The sequence below is a fragment of the Marmota marmota genome, unplaced genomic scaffold, assembly GCF_001458135.2.
Source record: "Marmota marmota marmota unplaced genomic scaffold, marMar, whole genome shotgun sequence".
NCBI lineage: Eukaryota > Metazoa > Chordata > Mammalia > Rodentia > Sciuridae > Marmota > Marmota marmota.
The window spans coordinates 3124312-3143253 of NW_026000168.1; the positions used below are offsets into that span (position 1 = coordinate 3124312).

Here is an 18942-nt window from a genome sequence, read left to right on the forward strand (position 1 = left end):
AGAGTAAACTAGCCTGATGTCTTTTTAAAGCAGCAACATTATTAACAATTAAAAAGATGCCACCACACATGCACAATAACTTTCTTATATTTTAATATGCATATCCATAGACTGATTATAACAGCACGGTGAGATTGACAGGAAATGAGAGCGTGTAATGGCTCTGGAGGAGACACTGCATTGATCAGTAAATAATACACGTTCCTTGAAACTGTCTAACTGAATATTTACACTCGTCAACTCGCATACACTTAGATGACAGAATTCTTTCTCAGACATCTAGGTAAAAACTCTAATGCTGATTTTTAAAATGTTTTATTTTTCTTACAAAAAGCACACTTCCAAGACTATATAAGGTTTAGATTTTAGTCACCAAATAGTGCCACCTGGAGCATTCACAGCTACACCTTCAGTGAGTCTCCTCCTTTGACAGAGTCTCACATGTCTCAGGGAGGTCAGAATACAGTGGTCAGACATGCTCCTATCGGACTTTCCAAAGGATGGATACCATCACTGCCCTGAATGGACAAATGAGAAAACTATGGCCCAAAAGGACAGGTGGCTTTGCCTGGGCGATAGAATTCCTGGCCCCTGCTGCTGTCAGCTCTGCTCAGGGACCATCCTCTCCTTCACCAGGCTGCCTGGGTGTGGGTCTGGAAGCCCGCATTCAACATGCTTCCCAGGTACACCACAGATTTACTTAGAAAAACACGGTCCCAGCAACTTGGAGGTCAAGAAGCAAGTCCTGGGCTTGAGTCGCCTCTACTTGTCTCGGAAATGTCCCACAAGAGGGTTAAAGGGAAACTCTGAGACGGCCCTGGCAGGTCCACATACCCTACTAGGTCGGTCTCCTCACCTTGCAGGTTAGCAGGGGATATAAGGTGTCAGGCCAAACCACAGCGTCTGTGTTGTCCAGAACTTCAACTGTGGGCTGACTCGGTGGTCACCCTGGACCCAGCATCAATGCAATCCCACAAGCAGCTCAGCAGGGTGGGGTGGGCTGCAGGGACCTAGTTACCCTGTGACTGGCCTATCAGCCACCAGGCGAGTCAGGAAACCAGACAGGTCCTCTCCCAATCCCACACACACTTTTATAATGATAAAAGCCATCAAAATATTAGAACATAAAATAGCACACGGCATCCCCCTACAGCCAAGGACAGACTCCAGAACTATCACAATTCAGTCTCATTTTTCCTTTTATGAATATTTGAAAAACAATTGCAAATGACCTATCATTTCACCCTTACATAATTCAATGTGCATCTTTTTAAAAGATGGGGAGAAGAGGTCCCTCAATAATACCTGGATGTACATTGTTAAAAATACAATAACCCCACAGAGCACACTTGAATCCAGCCTGCTGGCTATCTGGTCCCAAGTGGATAAAAGGGCACAAGCCCTATAGTCAGAGTTAGGGCCTAAATAGTTGCAAAAAAAAAAAAAAGCAACAGAACAGGTCTCCCCACTGCCTTGCTCTTGCCTGGCCACAGGGCCCAGCAACCCAGGCTTCCCCTCCCTGTCCTGGTTCTCCTAAGCAGTGGTCTGTTCCTCATGGCTCTGTTGCTGGAGTCAAGGAGGCAGAATCGGCTCTCGAGCGTCAGGGTCTCCAGGAGTGGCCTCTACCAGGAGCATCGCTGCTCAGCCAGAGGACAGAAAGACTCACAGGGGTCTGAGCCTGCAGGTTTTTACACTGTGGGAAAGGCCAGTAAGCAAGGAAGGTTTGGTGAAAAAATTTTCAAAGAAGTCAACCTTTTCTATCACTAGCTCTATTAAAAAAAGGGGGGGGGGATGATCCATCTCTCCACTGCAGTTTCAAATGAGTTTGATTCCAGTTTCTTTCTGAAGGCAGGTACGACTTTCCCTAACAGAATCAAACAAAAGGACCCTGGAGAATCAAGAGGATGAAACCTGTCCTCAGAGCGGAGCAGCAGGCTCAGAAACTGGCCCAGTGTGGGTTAAACCCATGTCCCATCTGTGGCATCTGACCCTCGTCAGGGCCCCTGGGCCCTGAGCTTCTGTCTCCTCCACAGCAGATCCAGAATCCAGAGGTGCCATTAGGATCAATGAGACAGCCAAAGTGAGGCCCAAACCAGCATGGGGACAAGCAGGGGTAACGATGGCTGCCGTGACCATTTGTGACCATCCTTGCTAAAATCTCACGGGGCACCAGGAGGTGAAATGGCCGTATCTGAGGAGCCTGTTCCAATCTTATCAGACGGAGCTCTATAGAACACTGTGCAGGGAAGGTCTGAAAGTCACCGTGGGAACCAGCAGGGGCCTGGGCCTGTTGACTCTGTCCTCCTCGACCAGGCCAACCCAGTCACCCCAGGACCATGAGCCAAGAGCTTAACAATCTACCCCCAGGTCCTTCCAAAACTCTAGTTACCATGACCCACGTAGGAAAAACACAACACAGGGCCCTGAAATGAGAATGAAATGTACATTAACTGACTGAGAGCGTCAGTGTGCTAATTGCTCATTTTTCTTTAAGGAGGAATTAAGCTGACAGCAATTCTCTATAGGCAGCTCAGCAGCCTGCACAGAGACCCAGTGGAAATCTCACTCTTGTAGCCTCTGCGCGAAACTCGAACCGAGTTAACAGAAAACAGCATTTCTAAAAACAACCCGCAAGAGAGTCGAAGTTCCTAGAAGCTCACACCACGGAAGATGTTATGTGAAGTACAGCAGCTCCCTCCTCCTGCCTGGTGTTGCTCGCTTCCATGTTGATAAAAACCAAGAGGACTGGGCCAAAGGTGGTTGGAGGGGCCTGGCCTGCACGGGTCAGCACATGGCCATGTGGCACCCCCTCTGAGAAACAGTGCCCAGCAAAGAGGGGCTGGGCTCCTGAATGCTACCTCTTCCTGTGTTAGACCCTGGGTTGGAGCACAGGGAGAACAGGCAGCCCCTTTCCTGTCTTGTCCAAAGTGACAAAAAAGAAAAAGATGACACTGAACGGTTTCATTCATGAGACCAAACCAAAAAATAAATAAATAAAAAACAAGCAAAGACAACACCTAACCAATCAGAGGGGTACGGTGCCCACCTGTCAAAAATCTAATTGCTCCCCAACCTACTCGCAGGGTTCGTGTGCAAAGGACTCGTTCATAAATAGCACAAACACGGACTGCTGACACTGGGGTATGCTCTGGGTGTACAAAGGTGAGCTAGAAGTCCAAAAGCCACCTGACTTCCACTGTCCCCTGCCTCACATACGCGATGACCCTTAAGCTAGTGTACAAGAATTTAGTGGTGAGATCCCGAGACACAAGCACAGGGTAGGGGTGTTTGTCGGGGTGGAAGAGAGATTGTGATCGACTAGTGATGTCTGCCAGGAGCGCAGCAATGGGCAGGGGAAGGGGGCAGTAAAATCCAGGTGTCCACCACACTTGCCACCCTTGATTTAGGTCAAAGGTTGGACGCTCTGGGCAGGTGTCCTGTGAACAGATGTCTAATGGGTGAAAAGTTTACTCGACAGTGAATTGGTATGTCCAGGAAAATGCACATGTAGTCCCAGAAGGTGCTCAGAGAGGAATGGAAAATATCTGCAATATAAATGCAGATTACCTTTATTACAAAGTTGGATCATATTCTCATTCCAAGACTAATTTCCTATATCATAAAACCTATATTCAATTTTATAAATAGCATACACCAAGAATCATAAATTCAGTTAATGCAGAAATTTAACAGATTTTTTTTTTAATAAAAGTGAGAAAAGGCTGCTTCAGAGCATGTATCAGAAAGGACAGAAAGGGCTCTTTTTTGAAGACGTGTTTCTCTCTGACTCTCCCTCCTTGGGGACACAACTAGAGAAGAAATAAATTTCACAGCTAATATATATGAAGTAACATGTTCAACATTATCCAATGAATTTATATCTACCTACACCATATAAATTTATCTCACATAAACTGTCACCCTACAACAGAATTTATTAAAACAATGTTAGAGCTTCTGAATTAAATGCAATCTTCTAATTGGGATTTAATCTTGCAATAGTAGTTGGTGGGTTTTCTTTTTTTTTTTTAATTGACAAAAGGAATCATTCATTAATTTGCATTAAGGTTCGTACTGAAGAAGAGGAAAGCAAACTGGGCCTCCCCCACTGCTGGGGGAGGCTGGGGTGGGAGACAGGGCTGGAGGTGGGCCCTATGTTCCCTCCTCTCCCCCTGCACATGGGCAGGACAGAATGGGCGCTCTCACCATCCTGAATCACTGCATTACTAATATATTCCATTACCTCTGCGCAAATGTCATGTTAATTTCTGATCTTCATCAAGCCAGACAATGGTTTCCACCATGGGCCCCCAGCCAATTAGCTAGTGGAAAATATGTAGCCAATTACATTACGTGTATTAGGTTAGGGACTGGAGAGAAGAGCAACATAAACGCCTCAGAAATACTTGGGAGATAAAATGTAAGTTGACACTGTCTTCGCACGCTGGGCCCGAGTCATACAATCTGAGAGGCAGCTGCCGGCGCTCATAAGTGCTTATTAAATCTAGCGTCTTCTTCATGGGGAGTGAAGATCTGTATTTTTACCAATATTAGGTTCATTGTGTTATGAAAGAGACCAAAATACTTAAGATCATTCGCCCCAGCTTATAAGACATATTAGGTAGCTTATTAAATTGTTAAAATTACTTTTTCAAAGTCAGAATTTCAGGGACTGGAAGTCCAAGCACAACCAAGAAGCTTGGATGATTGACCAGTAATAGCCCAAGGAGACTAGAAGGGGAGTCCAGGAGTGCACCCCAGTTCCAGAGTGGCCAGCCACACCCACCTCTGAGAGGCTACATGGCCACCAACCTGTTCCAAAAGTGATAAAATAAAATAAAAAAATCCAAACTCTCAAGCTATGTTTTAAAAAGCTAAATCTGAGGAAAGAAGAAGGATATTTCCCCTTGTGCCTACCCTCCTCCTAGTAAGTTAAAAGCCAGGAATGTGACATGAGAAAGAGCCAAAAGAGACACTGTGGGCAACTCCAAACCAAAATGTCAAGTGACACTTACACCCCACAGCAGATCCACCCACAGGGGACCATTTGTGGGTAGGGACGATACAGCGCCAAAGCACACCCCACCACACAAGTGAACCCCCGGCCACTGTCCATCAGCACTTCTTAAGAACACTATGCAAATACACGGCAGTTGTCACACTTATTAATAACCCTGTGGCTGACTGCCTACTCAATATGCAGCAGACGCCCCTGCACCTCACTTCTGGAGCCTTGTGATATACATCAGGCACCAAGTTCAACTCCAGTTCCACTCCGGGGAAATGGGCGGCTGCTCCACTGCTCTGCAGGTGCTGGTGGCCTGAAATCAGCCCAGCACCCCCATAGACCTGAGGTGCTTAGCCCTTCTTACCCAGCTTCCTGCCCCCGAGTTAACTCATGACGCAGGCATATGCTTATCACCAACGAAAATCGAGGACGTTACCCATCTTCTAACCTTAAAATTCTTGCCATGATGATCTCCTTGTGCAAACCTTTTATCTCACAGTTTCACCCCCTGCATCAGAGCAAGGTGATCAGATGTTCCAGCTGCCACCCCCGTGACGCTGACCCACACCACCACGAGGACACTTTCAATGGGACACCTTGCTCAGAATGAGAGTTTATTTCAAGCCTCAAGACTCCAAATTATCAGCTCTAACAATTAACTGGGGGCTTCCTAGGGTTCCTCAATAAACTGCAAAGGGAACACACTACTTGGCAATGACAGGGCTGCCCAGCCATCAGACACCTGAAACACGGGGAAGGAGTATGGGGACAAATCCTGGCACTGTACCTTCAGGGTAAAAAAAATCAAAGGGACAATTAAAAAAACACCAAAAAACAGAATACACAGCTCATAGGACTTCAGGTATCTCTGCTTACTACTAAAAACACAGTGAAAGGAAGTTTATTACAGTCTGATAAATACAAAGCACTTCCTTACTTGGGGGAAAAACACCTGGTATTCAACTGGGTCTAATGATATGATTTTTTGTTGTTGTTTTTCAAAAGCAATATTTTCACTACAGTTCTTCAGACTGATTTTTCCGATAGTGGGTCTTACCCAATTGAAATTCATGAGTACACTGGGCTACTACCAAATAAATCCATTCATGTGGTTTTGTTAAATTTCATACATCCATTTTCTGACACTGGGACTGAGTCAGACTGTTTCGATACTAAGGACAGAAATGACAGGTAACCGAGCATCTGAGCCTGTAGCTCTTTCAATACCTTCCAAATTCCAACCACTTCTATGAACTCTCGTCGGCACATGAGACAGACTAAGGCTTTGTTCTCCGCTCCCCCTGGATCCCTAAAGACATGAACTTCCCTGACGTGTGCTCTGCTCACTCCTCTACAGACCATGCAGGCAAGTCTATCACGGTGGTGGAGCGATGGAAATCCCCCAAGCACACAGGTGGGAACACACCCAGTAAAACCACCCAGTAAAAGGACAGAAGACCTTACACCCCTCCACTCCTCCCCTTGCCACTTCTTGTCACTGTAGACACCCTTGCATGGGTTATGGTTTGCCTTAATAAAAGAAGGATTCCTGAGACAAGGGCAAAAGACTTGTTTTTTTTTCCTCCATCTTTTTGTCCAGCAGAATGGAATGGAAACCACAAGTGGTCAGACAACAAACTGGCTGACATGGAAGATAAAGTAAAAGTCAAGTGGCTGCTTGGGGACCATGGGGTCTCTTGTATTGGGGGCCAATTACTTGATCCTGCTCCTTTTCACCTGGTAAATGGGAGGGATTGCTCAAAATGACCTAGAGCTGTAAAATACTGAGAAGTTTGGCTCAAATACCTAAACACACAATAGTATCTTCCAGAGACTTCTATCATGAGAAGGGGCTCACTGATCTCATGGGCTGGATACCTTATCTCTGTAAATGAGATAAGCTAAGAAGAACCAGGTAACTGAGGTCCATTACTGACCCAGGGCAGGGACTCGGACATCCCAGCTGGATTCCATGGAGAGTTCCATCTGTAACCGTGGTAAATCCCTTTTAGGGCCCTGTGTTAGCTAGCACCCACAGGACAGGACTCTACATCCCATGTCCTTTGTTTTAAACACAGGAATGGAAGAAGAGGAGGACTTGTTATCTTCATGTCAGGTCACTATGAGGTCCCAACTTCCAACAGGTGCCTAAGGCCTCACTGAACTTCCTTACATGAAGCAGAATATGCTCTGAATCCAACTCCACACTCGCAACAAGGCCAGTTAATGCTAAAGGTTCCTCCCATGGAAGCCTCTGCACATGGAACTTGCCAGGTAATGGCTCTCCAGGAACCTGGCCTCACTCTATGGCAAAGGTGTCCCTGAATGACGTCAGCGTTTTCACCCACAATACCCAGACTCCCCCAGTGACGGCCACTTGTAAGGACCAGTCAGAATGGCCCATCAATGTCTGAGGCCCATTATCGATGCGACTGAATGTGGGAAATACACAGGACAGAAAAATTGGTACAGTATCTCTTTTAGCCTCCAAAATTCAACAAATAACCTGGTGAGGTATACCAATGGGAAACCAAAGCCCACCGTCTTTAAGAAAAATGTGGAGAACCTGAAGTTTCCCACCCTCAGCTTCCTCAAGAGCCATCTTCCCAGAACTCATGTAGGAAGTTACCACGGCCTTCATGGTGGCTCACGAAGAAGCCGTTCCTTCAAGGTGTACGCCCATGGTGCATAATTCAGGGAGTCCACACTTCAGAGTATGATTAAGACAAAAAAAGCATTTTTTTTTTTAAGTCCCCCTGGTCCTGTTGTGCTTTTTACAAATCCTCAGGTCCGTGAAGGATTCTCCGAGAAGACTGTGTGTGTGAGAAGACAGAGGCAGGCTGTCCTCCTCAGGCGGCAGCCGTCCTGCTGGACCTGTCTTGTGACTTTTTGGATGAATAGTGACCAACATTTACTCACCCTTCTGGCTCACAGGCATCACATCCGTCCAGTTATGGCTGACAGCAAATCAGAGAAGGGATTGAAGCTTCACCATTGCCAGAATGTTCCGTGGGGAAACTGGAATCGTCAGCAAAAGTTCCTGGGACACTACAATACAAAAATATTTTCACACATAAGTCAGATGTGACTTCTAAAACCACCACTTCCTTCAACGAGAAAGCAGCAAAACAGACAGAGAACCCAGAGTGAGGGGGAAACACCGTCCCGACAGGGGGTGTCAACACTTCAAGCGTGATGCTGCCCAACAGGAACCGGAACCACGATTTCTGAAAGATGTACATACCATGACTTCAACGCAGACACAGAGAGCCCGTCTCCACTGTGGACCATGTGCCAAATGGTGTTAATATTTGGGCATTTTAGCTACATCCTGTCCTATTACCAAGCATTTAGGTAACAATAAGCTGTTAACTTGGATTAATAAAAGCAACATTTCTTAATGATCTTTCCCAAAAGATAAAAATAACTGAAAATGTTACAAACTAATGGTTTTCAATTATGTTTATTTATTTTTGGCACCGAGGATTGAACTCGGGGCACTCAACCACTGAGCCACATCCCCAGCCCTACTGTATTTTTTTTAGAGACAGCATCTCACTGAGTTGCTTAGTGCCTTGCTTTTGCTGAGGCTGGCTTTGAACTCTTGATCCTCCTATCTCAGCCTCCCGAGTTGCTGGGATTACAGGTGTGTGCCACCATGCCCGGCTAAAATTATTTAAAAATAATAATGAACACCAACACTGGTAAGAGAGGCAACCCTTACAATTTTTTCCTCCAAGATAAACTTTTAGTCTACAAGTGGTTACAAATCCACAGGGATGGAAACGCATGCAGGTATTTCCACTGAGAGAGAATAGACTGTGGAAGAGACAGGGCTCAAGGCTGGGAGGCCTGACTTCCACCCCAAGTACTGACGTCACCCAGTGTGTGGCCAGGTGGATGCTCATACCTCAGAGCCTCTTGCTCATCCTCGAGTCGAGGCATTACCAGTGCCAAGGCCCTTCCACCCCATGCCCCTCTGCCCTTCTTGATACAGTGCTGTTAGAGAGTCTAAGTAAACAATTAGCTTCTCACTTAAACTTCCTGATGAAAAAGAGGTTTATACCATAAACCAAAGATGGGCCATGGCAGAGAGTTGCACAAGCACCGAGAGGCATTATCTCTCTGGCACTAGTGCCCAGGGCTGAAGAGATGGCAAGGGGGACAATACCCTCTGGGTGCTTGTGGACAGCTTCCATTCCTCTCCAGAGAGCACAGCTCTCACCCCTGTGGAAACCTGTCCAAATGGATTCGAGATCAATGGTTCTCAAACTTCACCTCGCAGAAGAATCACTTGCAGAGGTTTTTGAAATACACATTCTGGACCACTCCCAAGGATTCTGTACTTTTAGAAAAAAACACCCAGGGGATGCTGCTACTGCTGATCACAAGCCACACTGTGAGCCTTAATGACAAGCCCTGTCCTCCAAGCCCCCAAACAGGCTGGAGACCCAAGAAGCACTTCTGAGGTTCAAAGAGGGTCCCCCAAAGTTATGGAGTCCATGTCACATGGCAAGAAGACATGGGCTGAGAGCATCCACCACCTTTTGGATAAAATCCCAACTTCTTTCTGTGACCTAGAAGGCCCTACATGATCTGGTCACTCTCTGCTTCTCTGATGTGACCTCAAACCATCAATTCAATCCCTGACCATAAGCTGTACAGATACAGTGGGCTGCCCTCTGCCTGTATGCATTCCTGCCTCAGGCTGCCAGCCTGTACCTTACCCAACGGGCTCCTTCTCATCACAGGGTCTCAGCCACTTCAAGAGCCCTGTCCTGCTTACCTCTTAAAGCTCTGTCCCCAGTGATTCTCAACTACATGATCCTATCTGTACCCTCGAGAGCTCCTGTCCTGCAAGTGTTCCAGCTCCGTGGAACGTGCTTGAATAGCATGGGGGAGGCCTTGGGTTCCATCCAGCACCACCGTTCTTGAATAGTCTGTGAACTTGTTCTTCACTTACTGTCCTGTCTTTCCCTCAGACTATGAGCTCCGTCCTGTTCCTTGCTGGACTCCAACACTTCAGACAAAGGCCTGGATCCCGGGAGGCATGCCATCTAACACTCTGAGTCTATAAATGATCCAAAATTAATAGATGTCTGCATCATCCTCCAAAAATAGAACTTCCATTTATGGAGAAAAAAACACAGTAGGTGCAGGAGACTGTTGGAAGGGTTTTCTAAGTCATTTCATTTCATGCCCCTCATGCACTGTGACTCCTAGCAGAGAGGGCAGTTATGAGCTCTGCAGAGCACAGCACCAAGGCACAGGGCTTCAGGGGTTTGGCCATATACAGCTTGCTCTCCAAAGAAACCCACGTTCTCCACTCACTAGTGAAAGAGAAAATTCCAAGCGCCCATCTCCTGCTAGACAGATGTCCCTGAGAGAGCTCAGGCTTGTGAGGCCAGTAGAGACAATTGGCCCTTCTCATACGAGGAAGGCTAAGGCAGCCGGCAGTGACCAGACAGGTGACGGGTATTGTGGGGTATGGGCCAGGTGTAAGGTGGTGGGACAGGTGAGGAAGGAGAGCTGGATAGCCCTGCTTCTCCAGCATGGGGCAGCCTCTGCACTACACTGGCCAATGGCTGATACATAGAAACACAACCCGGGGCACTGCAAGGTCCCAAGTCTACAAACAAGGACAACAAACCAAATTTCAGGTTAGTGAAATGGCAGAACTTTTTCCAAAGATGGCAGCTCCCTCTCTTGAACAGTTTACATCAAAAAAAAAAAAAAAAGACAAAACTTGCAACCCCTAAAACACTGACGGCTGTAGTCACTCCTCCCCTGACCCAGTCCTGTAAGTCTAAAGAACTCAGAGGCACAGAGGAGCGGGCATCCAGGCAGATAAGGGCTTTCTAGAATCATCTTGAGCAAGTTCTGGAAGGACCTGGAAGACTGGGTAGGAAAAGCATTCTGCAAAGTGAACCAGCTATTGAAAGGCCTGGGAGAGAACAGCTAGTGGGGGAAGAGGGCAGGGGGATGTCCCACAGGGGTCCAGTGTTCCCAGCGGACACGAGCAGAGGCAGCCTTCCTGCCAAGACACAAGCTGTGACCAACAGCGTTGTCTTGCTTAACTTCCAACATTACAGGGACCAGGCACATCCAAAAATAAACTGCCAAACGCCACGGAGGTTTGTGGAACATTTTAGTTTTGTTTTTGTGTGTTTTGTTAAGAATCCAAAAGACACAGGCCTGAATTCCATCTTCCTACAGCTCTATAACTAACCAAAATACTTAACTGCTCTGAGTTCTAGAAATGAAAAATACAGCAACCAAAGAGAGACAGATATCCAAATAAATTATCCCAGAACATAGCTCAGAGGCAAAAGCTGTCTACCTGGAATTGTATACCCAGAAAAACTATCTTTCAAAAATGAAGATGAAATCTCACCTATCAAAAGTGAAGATGAAGTAGAGTTTTTCCAACAAAAAGAAGTTGACTCTCTAGAAGGATATCCTAAAAGATGTATTTCAGGCCTAAAAAAAAAAAAAAAAATTCAGAAGGCAATTCTCTTGTTAAAAAAAAGAGGGCCAGAACAATGGGGATATTTGTAAGCAAACAGCAGGTAGATTCATTAACAAAAATTAAACAAAATAATAGATAGTGCAGTGGCACACATGTGTAATCCCAGCAGCTTGGGAGGCTGAGGTAGAAGGATCACAATTTGAGGCTAGCCTCAGCAACTTAGCAAGGCCTTAAGCAACTTAACAAGACTCTGTCTCAAAACAAAAAAAAAGGAAAGAAAAAAAAAAGAAGAAGAAAAAAGGGCTGGGGATGTGTCTCAGTGATTAAGCACCACTGGGTTCAATCCCTGGTACCAAAAAAATAAAATAACAGCTTCTCTGGCAGATTCACTTTCTATCTCAGCTCATAGCCCTGGGCTGCAAAGCTCAGCTGGGTACCAGCCTGAAACGCAGACTGTCCAGGGAATCCCAACAGGTTCCAGAAATCTGCATGTCCACCAGACACCCCTGGAGACTGTGATTAAGACCTGAAGAGCACAGCACCCTCCCTGTGCACCAGGGTGAGGAGCTGCTGGGCCCTGGGAGGTGCAGATGGAGAACACCAGTCAGCCTTTGTTCTCCTCCCCCTCACACAGCCCAGGAGAACCCGGCCCAGAGAGGTCAGCGGTAACCTAGCCTCCTACCTGCTCATCAAGAGCAGGCAATAAATTAAAACCCCATTAAAATATTTCAGAGAAAAGCTGAGAAGTGCTGAAACATTAATTGTGCCATATTCAATCTGTTTTCCTACAGATCTGAAAAGCCCGATTACCATCCTGGGGGTCATTAGAAGGAATGAGGTTTTTTTCCCTTTTCAATTTACATATTTAAAAATGCATACATACATACATCCTGGCCCTGGCCACTAACTCCCTTCCTAGGCTTTCCAAGTGCTCTGGCTCCTCCAAATGCAGCAGGGTAGCCACAGAGAGAGACTCTTCTGGGATGCCACAGGGGGACGCTTTGTTTTTTTAAAGCCAGGGAACCAAAATCCCAGGGCCTGTGCTTGCAAAACAGCTCTGGGGAAACAGGTAGAGGCAGCCACACAACAACAGAGCTGTTTTCTTGTTTTGTCTCCCCTGTTTATTTTCCCCGAAGCAATCCAGGCTCAGCACAGAGTCAGCAGGGAGCTGCAAAGAGCAGCTGTGGTTCCCTGAGGCCAGGACCTAGCAATCAAGTTGTTTACCAAACACTGCCAGGCACTGGGAAACAACAGCACAAGCAGCCCTTGCATCTATTTTTCAAAAAAAAAAAAAAAAAAAAAAACCTCCCCAAATCTGTGGCTGCCCTGGAACTCCCCGCATGGCTGAGAGGACAACCTGAGATCAGGGGATGAGCTGCACTGGGCACAGGCCTCCATGGTCCCCATGTGATCCACTTCTATGGAAGAAATCCTAGCCTGAGAGGGAGGGCTGGGCGTGTGCAGAATTTCCAGGCCTGGGTGGACATGGAGGGGCCTTTCCAAGCACATTTGGCCTTTCCAAAGGACATTTGCTAAGCCTACAAGATCCGGAGTCATCCACTGTCCACCCAGAGGAAGAATAGAGTCCATGGGAGAGTTTGCAGAGCCGATGTAGCTGCACCCACCCCAGTCGCTCATTCAGCCGAACGGGCTGCGGTTTGCAGCAAGCTACCCAGTGATGCAGGGGTGCTCCTGGCCCAGGATGGCCGCTCTGGATTATGGAGGCTTTCTGGCCCAGCCATTCTGAAACTCTGGGAGTTTCTTTTCCACCTTGACTCCTCCTGGGCTCCCCGGTGTGAGTATGCCAGTGACATCTGCCAAGCCAAGCACAGGCGGGGTGGGGGTGGGGTCCATTTGCTTCTCCAGATGCCCTGAGTGCTGGGAGTCCCGCAAGGCTGCCCTCTGCCCGGGTTCAACCACTGGGACTTTTCATCTCAGGAGACCAGAGAAGGTGGGGGACTCGTGACCCTGGCTGCCCTCCTGGCTGGGCACTGCAGGTTAACTGGGACTCTCCTGAGCAGTCACTGCTCCTCCCAGGCAGACCTCTCCCCGTGCTCCTCTCAGGACCCAGCCTCTCCTAGTGCCTTCAAGTTTCAGGGGAGAAAGAGGCCTTGCATTTCCTTCAGGAAACAAATACAATGTCCAATCCAAAGTGCTGCACATCATATTGCCCTTGGTTGGAGAACATGAAGCCTGCAGTCTTCCACACACACAGAACAAACGTGTGTGGATGTGTACATGTGCACACATGCATGTAAATGAACATGCGTGTAAATGTACATGTGCAACTCTGTCAATTTTTTTAATACAGCTCAAGCAGATTGGTCAGAGGACCTGGCAGCCCCACGGGCACTACCGTTCGCAGGGTCACAGAGACTTCCCTTCACTCCCACGTGCCCCCGGGGGAGCGGGCCCACTTTGTCTAATCGGTTACACAATCTGATAGGAAGAGGAGCTTTTGAGAGCTTCAATCCTTTCTCTAATTTACTAACTCAGTCGCCTTTGTTGCAAATGGTACCAAAATAGAAAGGGAACAGGGGTGGGTGGAGCGGGCTCCATCACCAACCCCTGTGAATAACTTTCTGACAACTGAACCCGGTTCAAAAACCACCTCAGCTGCAGAAAAAAGGTGTGTGTTGTCAGCGCGCAAATATAATGCCAATCTGCCTCCACCAGTTCGGCTCCTGGAAGAGGAGCAAGACCTCCCTTTTTAAAATAACAACGTCCCCTCAAACGGGCCTCAATAAGCTTCTGTTGAAAGAGCCCAAGTTCTGCAGTCCCAGTGAGAACAGTCGCCAAGTTTACCCAAGTGGGTCACTGTCCCAACATCTGTGGCTTTGACTCGACCCAGTCGGGTGCCGTGGAAGGAACTGTCTGTCTCACCAAGCTTTCGCTAGCAAGATCGCCTTTAGCTCACCAGAGGGCTTGCTGCTATGTGTGCTCAAAAACAGGTTTTTAGGTAAACCCACTCCATCGGTGGGGACCGAGGAGGATGGTTTCTATGTCATTACTTTTCTTTTTCTTGTTCGCTGAGGCCCATCCAGAATTTTCTTGGTTTGCTGGTTGATTTCTTTTTTTCACTAAAATATTCAGAACACTCCCCTTGAAAGAGAGGCTGCTGGGTTGTCCCTGCAGACATCCTTCCCCAGTCCTCCATATGGGGCTGCCTGCCAGTCTTACCGATTGTCACCAGGTCCCCACTTCAGGGAGGAGCAAGACTCAAGTCCTAAATCCCTCCCCATGTCTGACCCTGGAGGAATCTAGATTCTTGTCTTTTCCTTTGAAGACACCTGTCCCTGCTCCCACCCTCAGGCACAGAGCGGAATGGGCTGGCCTGTAGGCGCTTGTCACCTGCCCTTGTCCACAGTGAGGCACAGGTGCTCGAACTCGAACACACACGTAAGGGTAACTCAGTCCCCAGCCCTACTGGGTGGCTTGGACTTGTAAATGTCATAGGCTCTCTGCTGCCTCCTCCTAGGGTATTTTATTATAATTGTTCTTTCGGAGCTGGGAATTGGACCCATCACCATGGAGGCTCCTGTCCATTTGGGGGTGGCACAGTTCACCCCTTACTGGCTGTGACCTATAGTTTCCCTATACTTGTAAGAATACTGGAAAAAACGCCTGCTCGCATACAGCAAGGGCTTATTTAGTGCACGTCTCTGCTGTCTCCACATGGTTGAAATATGAGTCTCACCTCCCTTAGAAAGAAGCCACTACTGAAATCTCTCGTGACAACTTCAAGGAGCCGCCTCCTACAAGTACTTTCTATGGAGCCTCCTCCTGACAGTGCCATCATGTACGCCACCATCTGAGACTCCCTCTGTGGCACCAGGGACCCTGGAAACCCCACCTGGTGGCACTCACAGTAGCCTTGTCCTTTCCACTCACTTCCTGTTTGAGTCACTGGGTCCCTTTGGGAGAGCGCCACAAGGCGGGGGACTGGGTTATGATGCGTGTCTCTTATCTGGTGACAGAGAAGGCCATCATGCCTGATGCTCACCTGAGGTTCTTCCAAGAGCCAGGAAGAGTCCCCATCCAATCTGTGACTAGTCGCTACTAAGTAATCACGGCAACTGCAGGCCATGGTTCCACCCAGAATTCCCTGGGTCCCCATATTCCAATATTCTACCTAGACCTTCAGCTCACAGTTGCACTGACTGGCAGGCCTCTCCCCCACGGGGCAGCTGGGTCTGCCAGGCTGGCAGAGAGCAGTGGCAGGGCACCTGCTGGCAGGGAAGGAGGTGGCCCTGTCCCTGAGGCCCAGAGGAGCCCCAGCAGCTCCAGGAAGGATAGGCAAGAGTGCCATCTGGACTCTTTATAAGGTCTGTGGTAAACATGTTTACTCTGTTCTGATTGGACAGACTTATCTCCATCCAGTGTTTTGTTTTGAGTCTTGCTCTATAAACATGTTTACTTTGAGGGGAGAGCTTTTTTGTAGCTAACACGCTTGTTTTTCACACTTTTAAATTCAAAACATATTTTCCACTGCCTGTGGTAAACATTATTTCACCTCCCCACTGGAGAGGTGAGCAGACCACGCATTCCCAGGGGCAGGTGACCAGGCCCCCAAGGGGGTGAGAACAGTGGAGATGCTGCTAAAATGCACAAGTGGTGGGTCCTGCAAAAGGCAGGAGCATCACACCCAGGACTCCCTTCCCCTGCAGGAACCCCCTGTGGGAACTTAACCCCAGCACATCAGAGGGCACAGTCCCAGGGAAAGGGAAGGTTCCCTAACCAGCACAGGAAAACCACCCCAGAAAAATGGAACAATGCTTCAAAACTAAATAAATGCAAAAAGCCAACCTGGACACAGTATCCATTACCAGTCTACTGACACCTGTTTTGTGTAAAGACTTTGGAACTTTCACCATCAGGGCTGGTGGTCCTGATATAGAAAATGAGAAGCCCTCTCATACCGGAACTGGAGAAAAACAAGAAGATTCCAGAGGAGGAGTAAAAAATAACTAAGTAAATGGTGCTGAGGAAGTCAAGGAGCTCTGAAGCAGGACTTTAAAGTGGCGGGGGGGGGCCTACATCAAGTCACCAGGAGAATCACTCTGTGGAGCCCAGCGCAAAGTTCCATCTCAGTTGGGCAGGTCTCGATTCTAGAGAGTTCTTGCGTCTCCAAGCAGAAATAAAAGATACTTTTATCACAGGCCTCCGAGTTAATTACAAGTTAGGAAGCAGAACTAAATTGGAGGCCAAATTCTTTGTTAAAACAAATAATGCCTCTGATCCCTATATCACCTTCTAAGCTCAGGCTTGAGTTAAGGTTAAAAACAAACCAACAAAGTTCAAAGCCAGCCTCAGCAACAGGGAGGTGCTAAGCAACTCAACAAGACCCTGTCTCTAAATAAAATAGAAAAAAAGGGGGTGGGGGGTGGCTCAGGGGTAGAGTGGCCCTGGGTTCAATCGCTGGTACCCCCTCCCCCCCAAAAAAAAAACAAAAGGTAAGGTTGCTGAACTATTGCGTGATCCTCGGTCACTAGGTTGGTTATTTCATTACATGGGGTCCTGAGGGACGAGATGACATCAGAAGCACAGACCCACTGCCTAGGGACCAGGGCAGAGCTGGCATGCACTAGAGCACAGAGACCCCCAATCCGCTCCTCTTCCCAGGCTGTCGTGCATCCGGGAGGCTGCCAGTCAGGAAGCACCTCCCAGCCTGCCTGGGTTTCCCTGCCGAGGAGGATGGCACTGAACCCCATCTTATTCAACAATCCATGTCAAGGGGGAAGCACCTCTTCAGGAGTCGGATGAGAATTCCTGGCCACAGGAGCCAATGGGGACAATACCCAGAGGGACTCAGACTAGCCCCCCATGGAACCCACACTCCCACAATTTCAAAGGAGCAGAAAAGAAATCGGAATCGGTGTGACATTGGTCAGGGGCGAGTCACCAAGCCTATGGAGCCTTTGGTGGTGTGGACAGACAGGTGACTCACAGAGAAAGGGACGTTCAGCCAGCCATGCTCCCCGACCCGCCACTCACTCAAGAGTCATTTCTCCTCTCTCTTTAAACCCAAAAAGTCCATGACTGATGAGATGACTGCAGAAGAGCTTCCAGACGATTCTCAAACCCAAAAAGCACAACAGTCGGCAGATCAAGAGAAGAGGACTAGGCCAGGGTGTGGGATGTCCCACGGCTACAAGTGCTTTCCAGAACAGCGAGGGGGGGCGACATTCCAGGAGATGAGAGGGCCCAGGGTGCCGCGAGCAGGGCCTTATGACTAGGGAAGAGCGGCAAGGACTTGAAAGGGGGGATCGTCTGGTGGAAGAAGCCAGAAGGGCCCCTGGGTTTCACCTGGTGCTCAACAGAGAAAGCGGGCAACATGCATGGTGTCTTTCTGCATGGCACGCCCGTCCTCTGCCTGCACGGTGACCCTGCAGCCTCCTCCTGAGCCTCACGACAGCGGTGCAGTCCATCCACCATCTTACAGATGGGGAAACTGAGGTTGGCGAGGTGATGAAGTGGCCCAGCCACGTGTCTCTGAGATCACGGCTCCTGTTACATTGCTAGTGACATCTTCCCTCTTCTGCCCGGCACTGAACACTACTGTCTAGTGGGCAGGGAATGGAGGCCGGGAAAGGCCCCCAAGATAAAAGCCCAGCTGGGAAGACAAGGGTCACAATTCCATCTGGGGCTCCGTGGTGTCCCCACGACAGGCCCAAGCCCTCAGCTCCTTGCTTGAATTTGGCCACATCCTAGGAACCAGGAAAGCACAGAGCCTTCCTGAGCATGCTGTGGGCAGGTGCCAAGGGACCTCTCCTCTGAGAAGGGGGACCCCAGAGGGAATGAGGAGGCAGACAGGCACCCCTGCCCCTCCCCTCCAGCCACACAGCAAGGATGCTCCCTATTCCTCTCAGACGCCTCCTGGTTCTCCCATGCCTCCAATTAATGACCATGGGCACTGTCCCCTCTTCCTCTCCTGCCCCCCTTCCCCTCCACCAAGTCTCCTGACCAAAATCTAAGGGGTGAAGTTATCAGGTTGGGGTGTGGCCCCATGGCAGAGCACTCGCCCAGCAGCAAGAGGCCCCAGCTTCCAACCCCAGCACTGCAGACACACGCGCCAGGGAAGGACGGGCTTCTGACTCCCACCTTTCAGGAACCTTCCAGAAGGAGGAGGCCAGCCTTCCAGAGCCTCAGTCCTCTTACTCAGGTACCATCTGGGGACAGGGTAGGGGGTATCAGGCCCAGTCCACTCAGCACATGAGATTAAATGACACATGATTGCAGGCGCTTTTCAAGCCCGCAATGAGAGCCCTGTCACAAGAGCACATAATTAATTGCCACACGAGTTCTACAGACAATACCTGCTGCAAGTTCCAGAGGCAGGAACCAGCCCCTCCAGCAAGCACACCCCACCTGCACTCTCTCCTGGGGGCTCTGCCGGCCTTGGCACAGAGCAAGGATCAGACTCTGGCTGTGCCACACCCAGGCCAAGGTACCTTGGGCCTCAATG

General features: G+C 48.7%; 1 protein-coding gene across 7 annotated transcripts in view; it reads right to left on the reverse strand.

Annotated features, from left to right (window-relative positions):
• The window catches only part of Foxp1 (forkhead box P1), a 616519-nt gene that overhangs the window by 443626 nt on the left and 153951 nt on the right, over positions 1-18942 (reverse strand). For all 7 annotated transcript variants that reach the window (XM_015494919.2, XM_048787006.1, XM_048787007.1 and 4 more), the window contains exon 2: positions 7928-8056. The gene's annotated coding sequence lies outside the window, so the exon portion shown is untranslated. The remainder of the gene's footprint in view (positions 1-7927; positions 8057-18942) is intronic.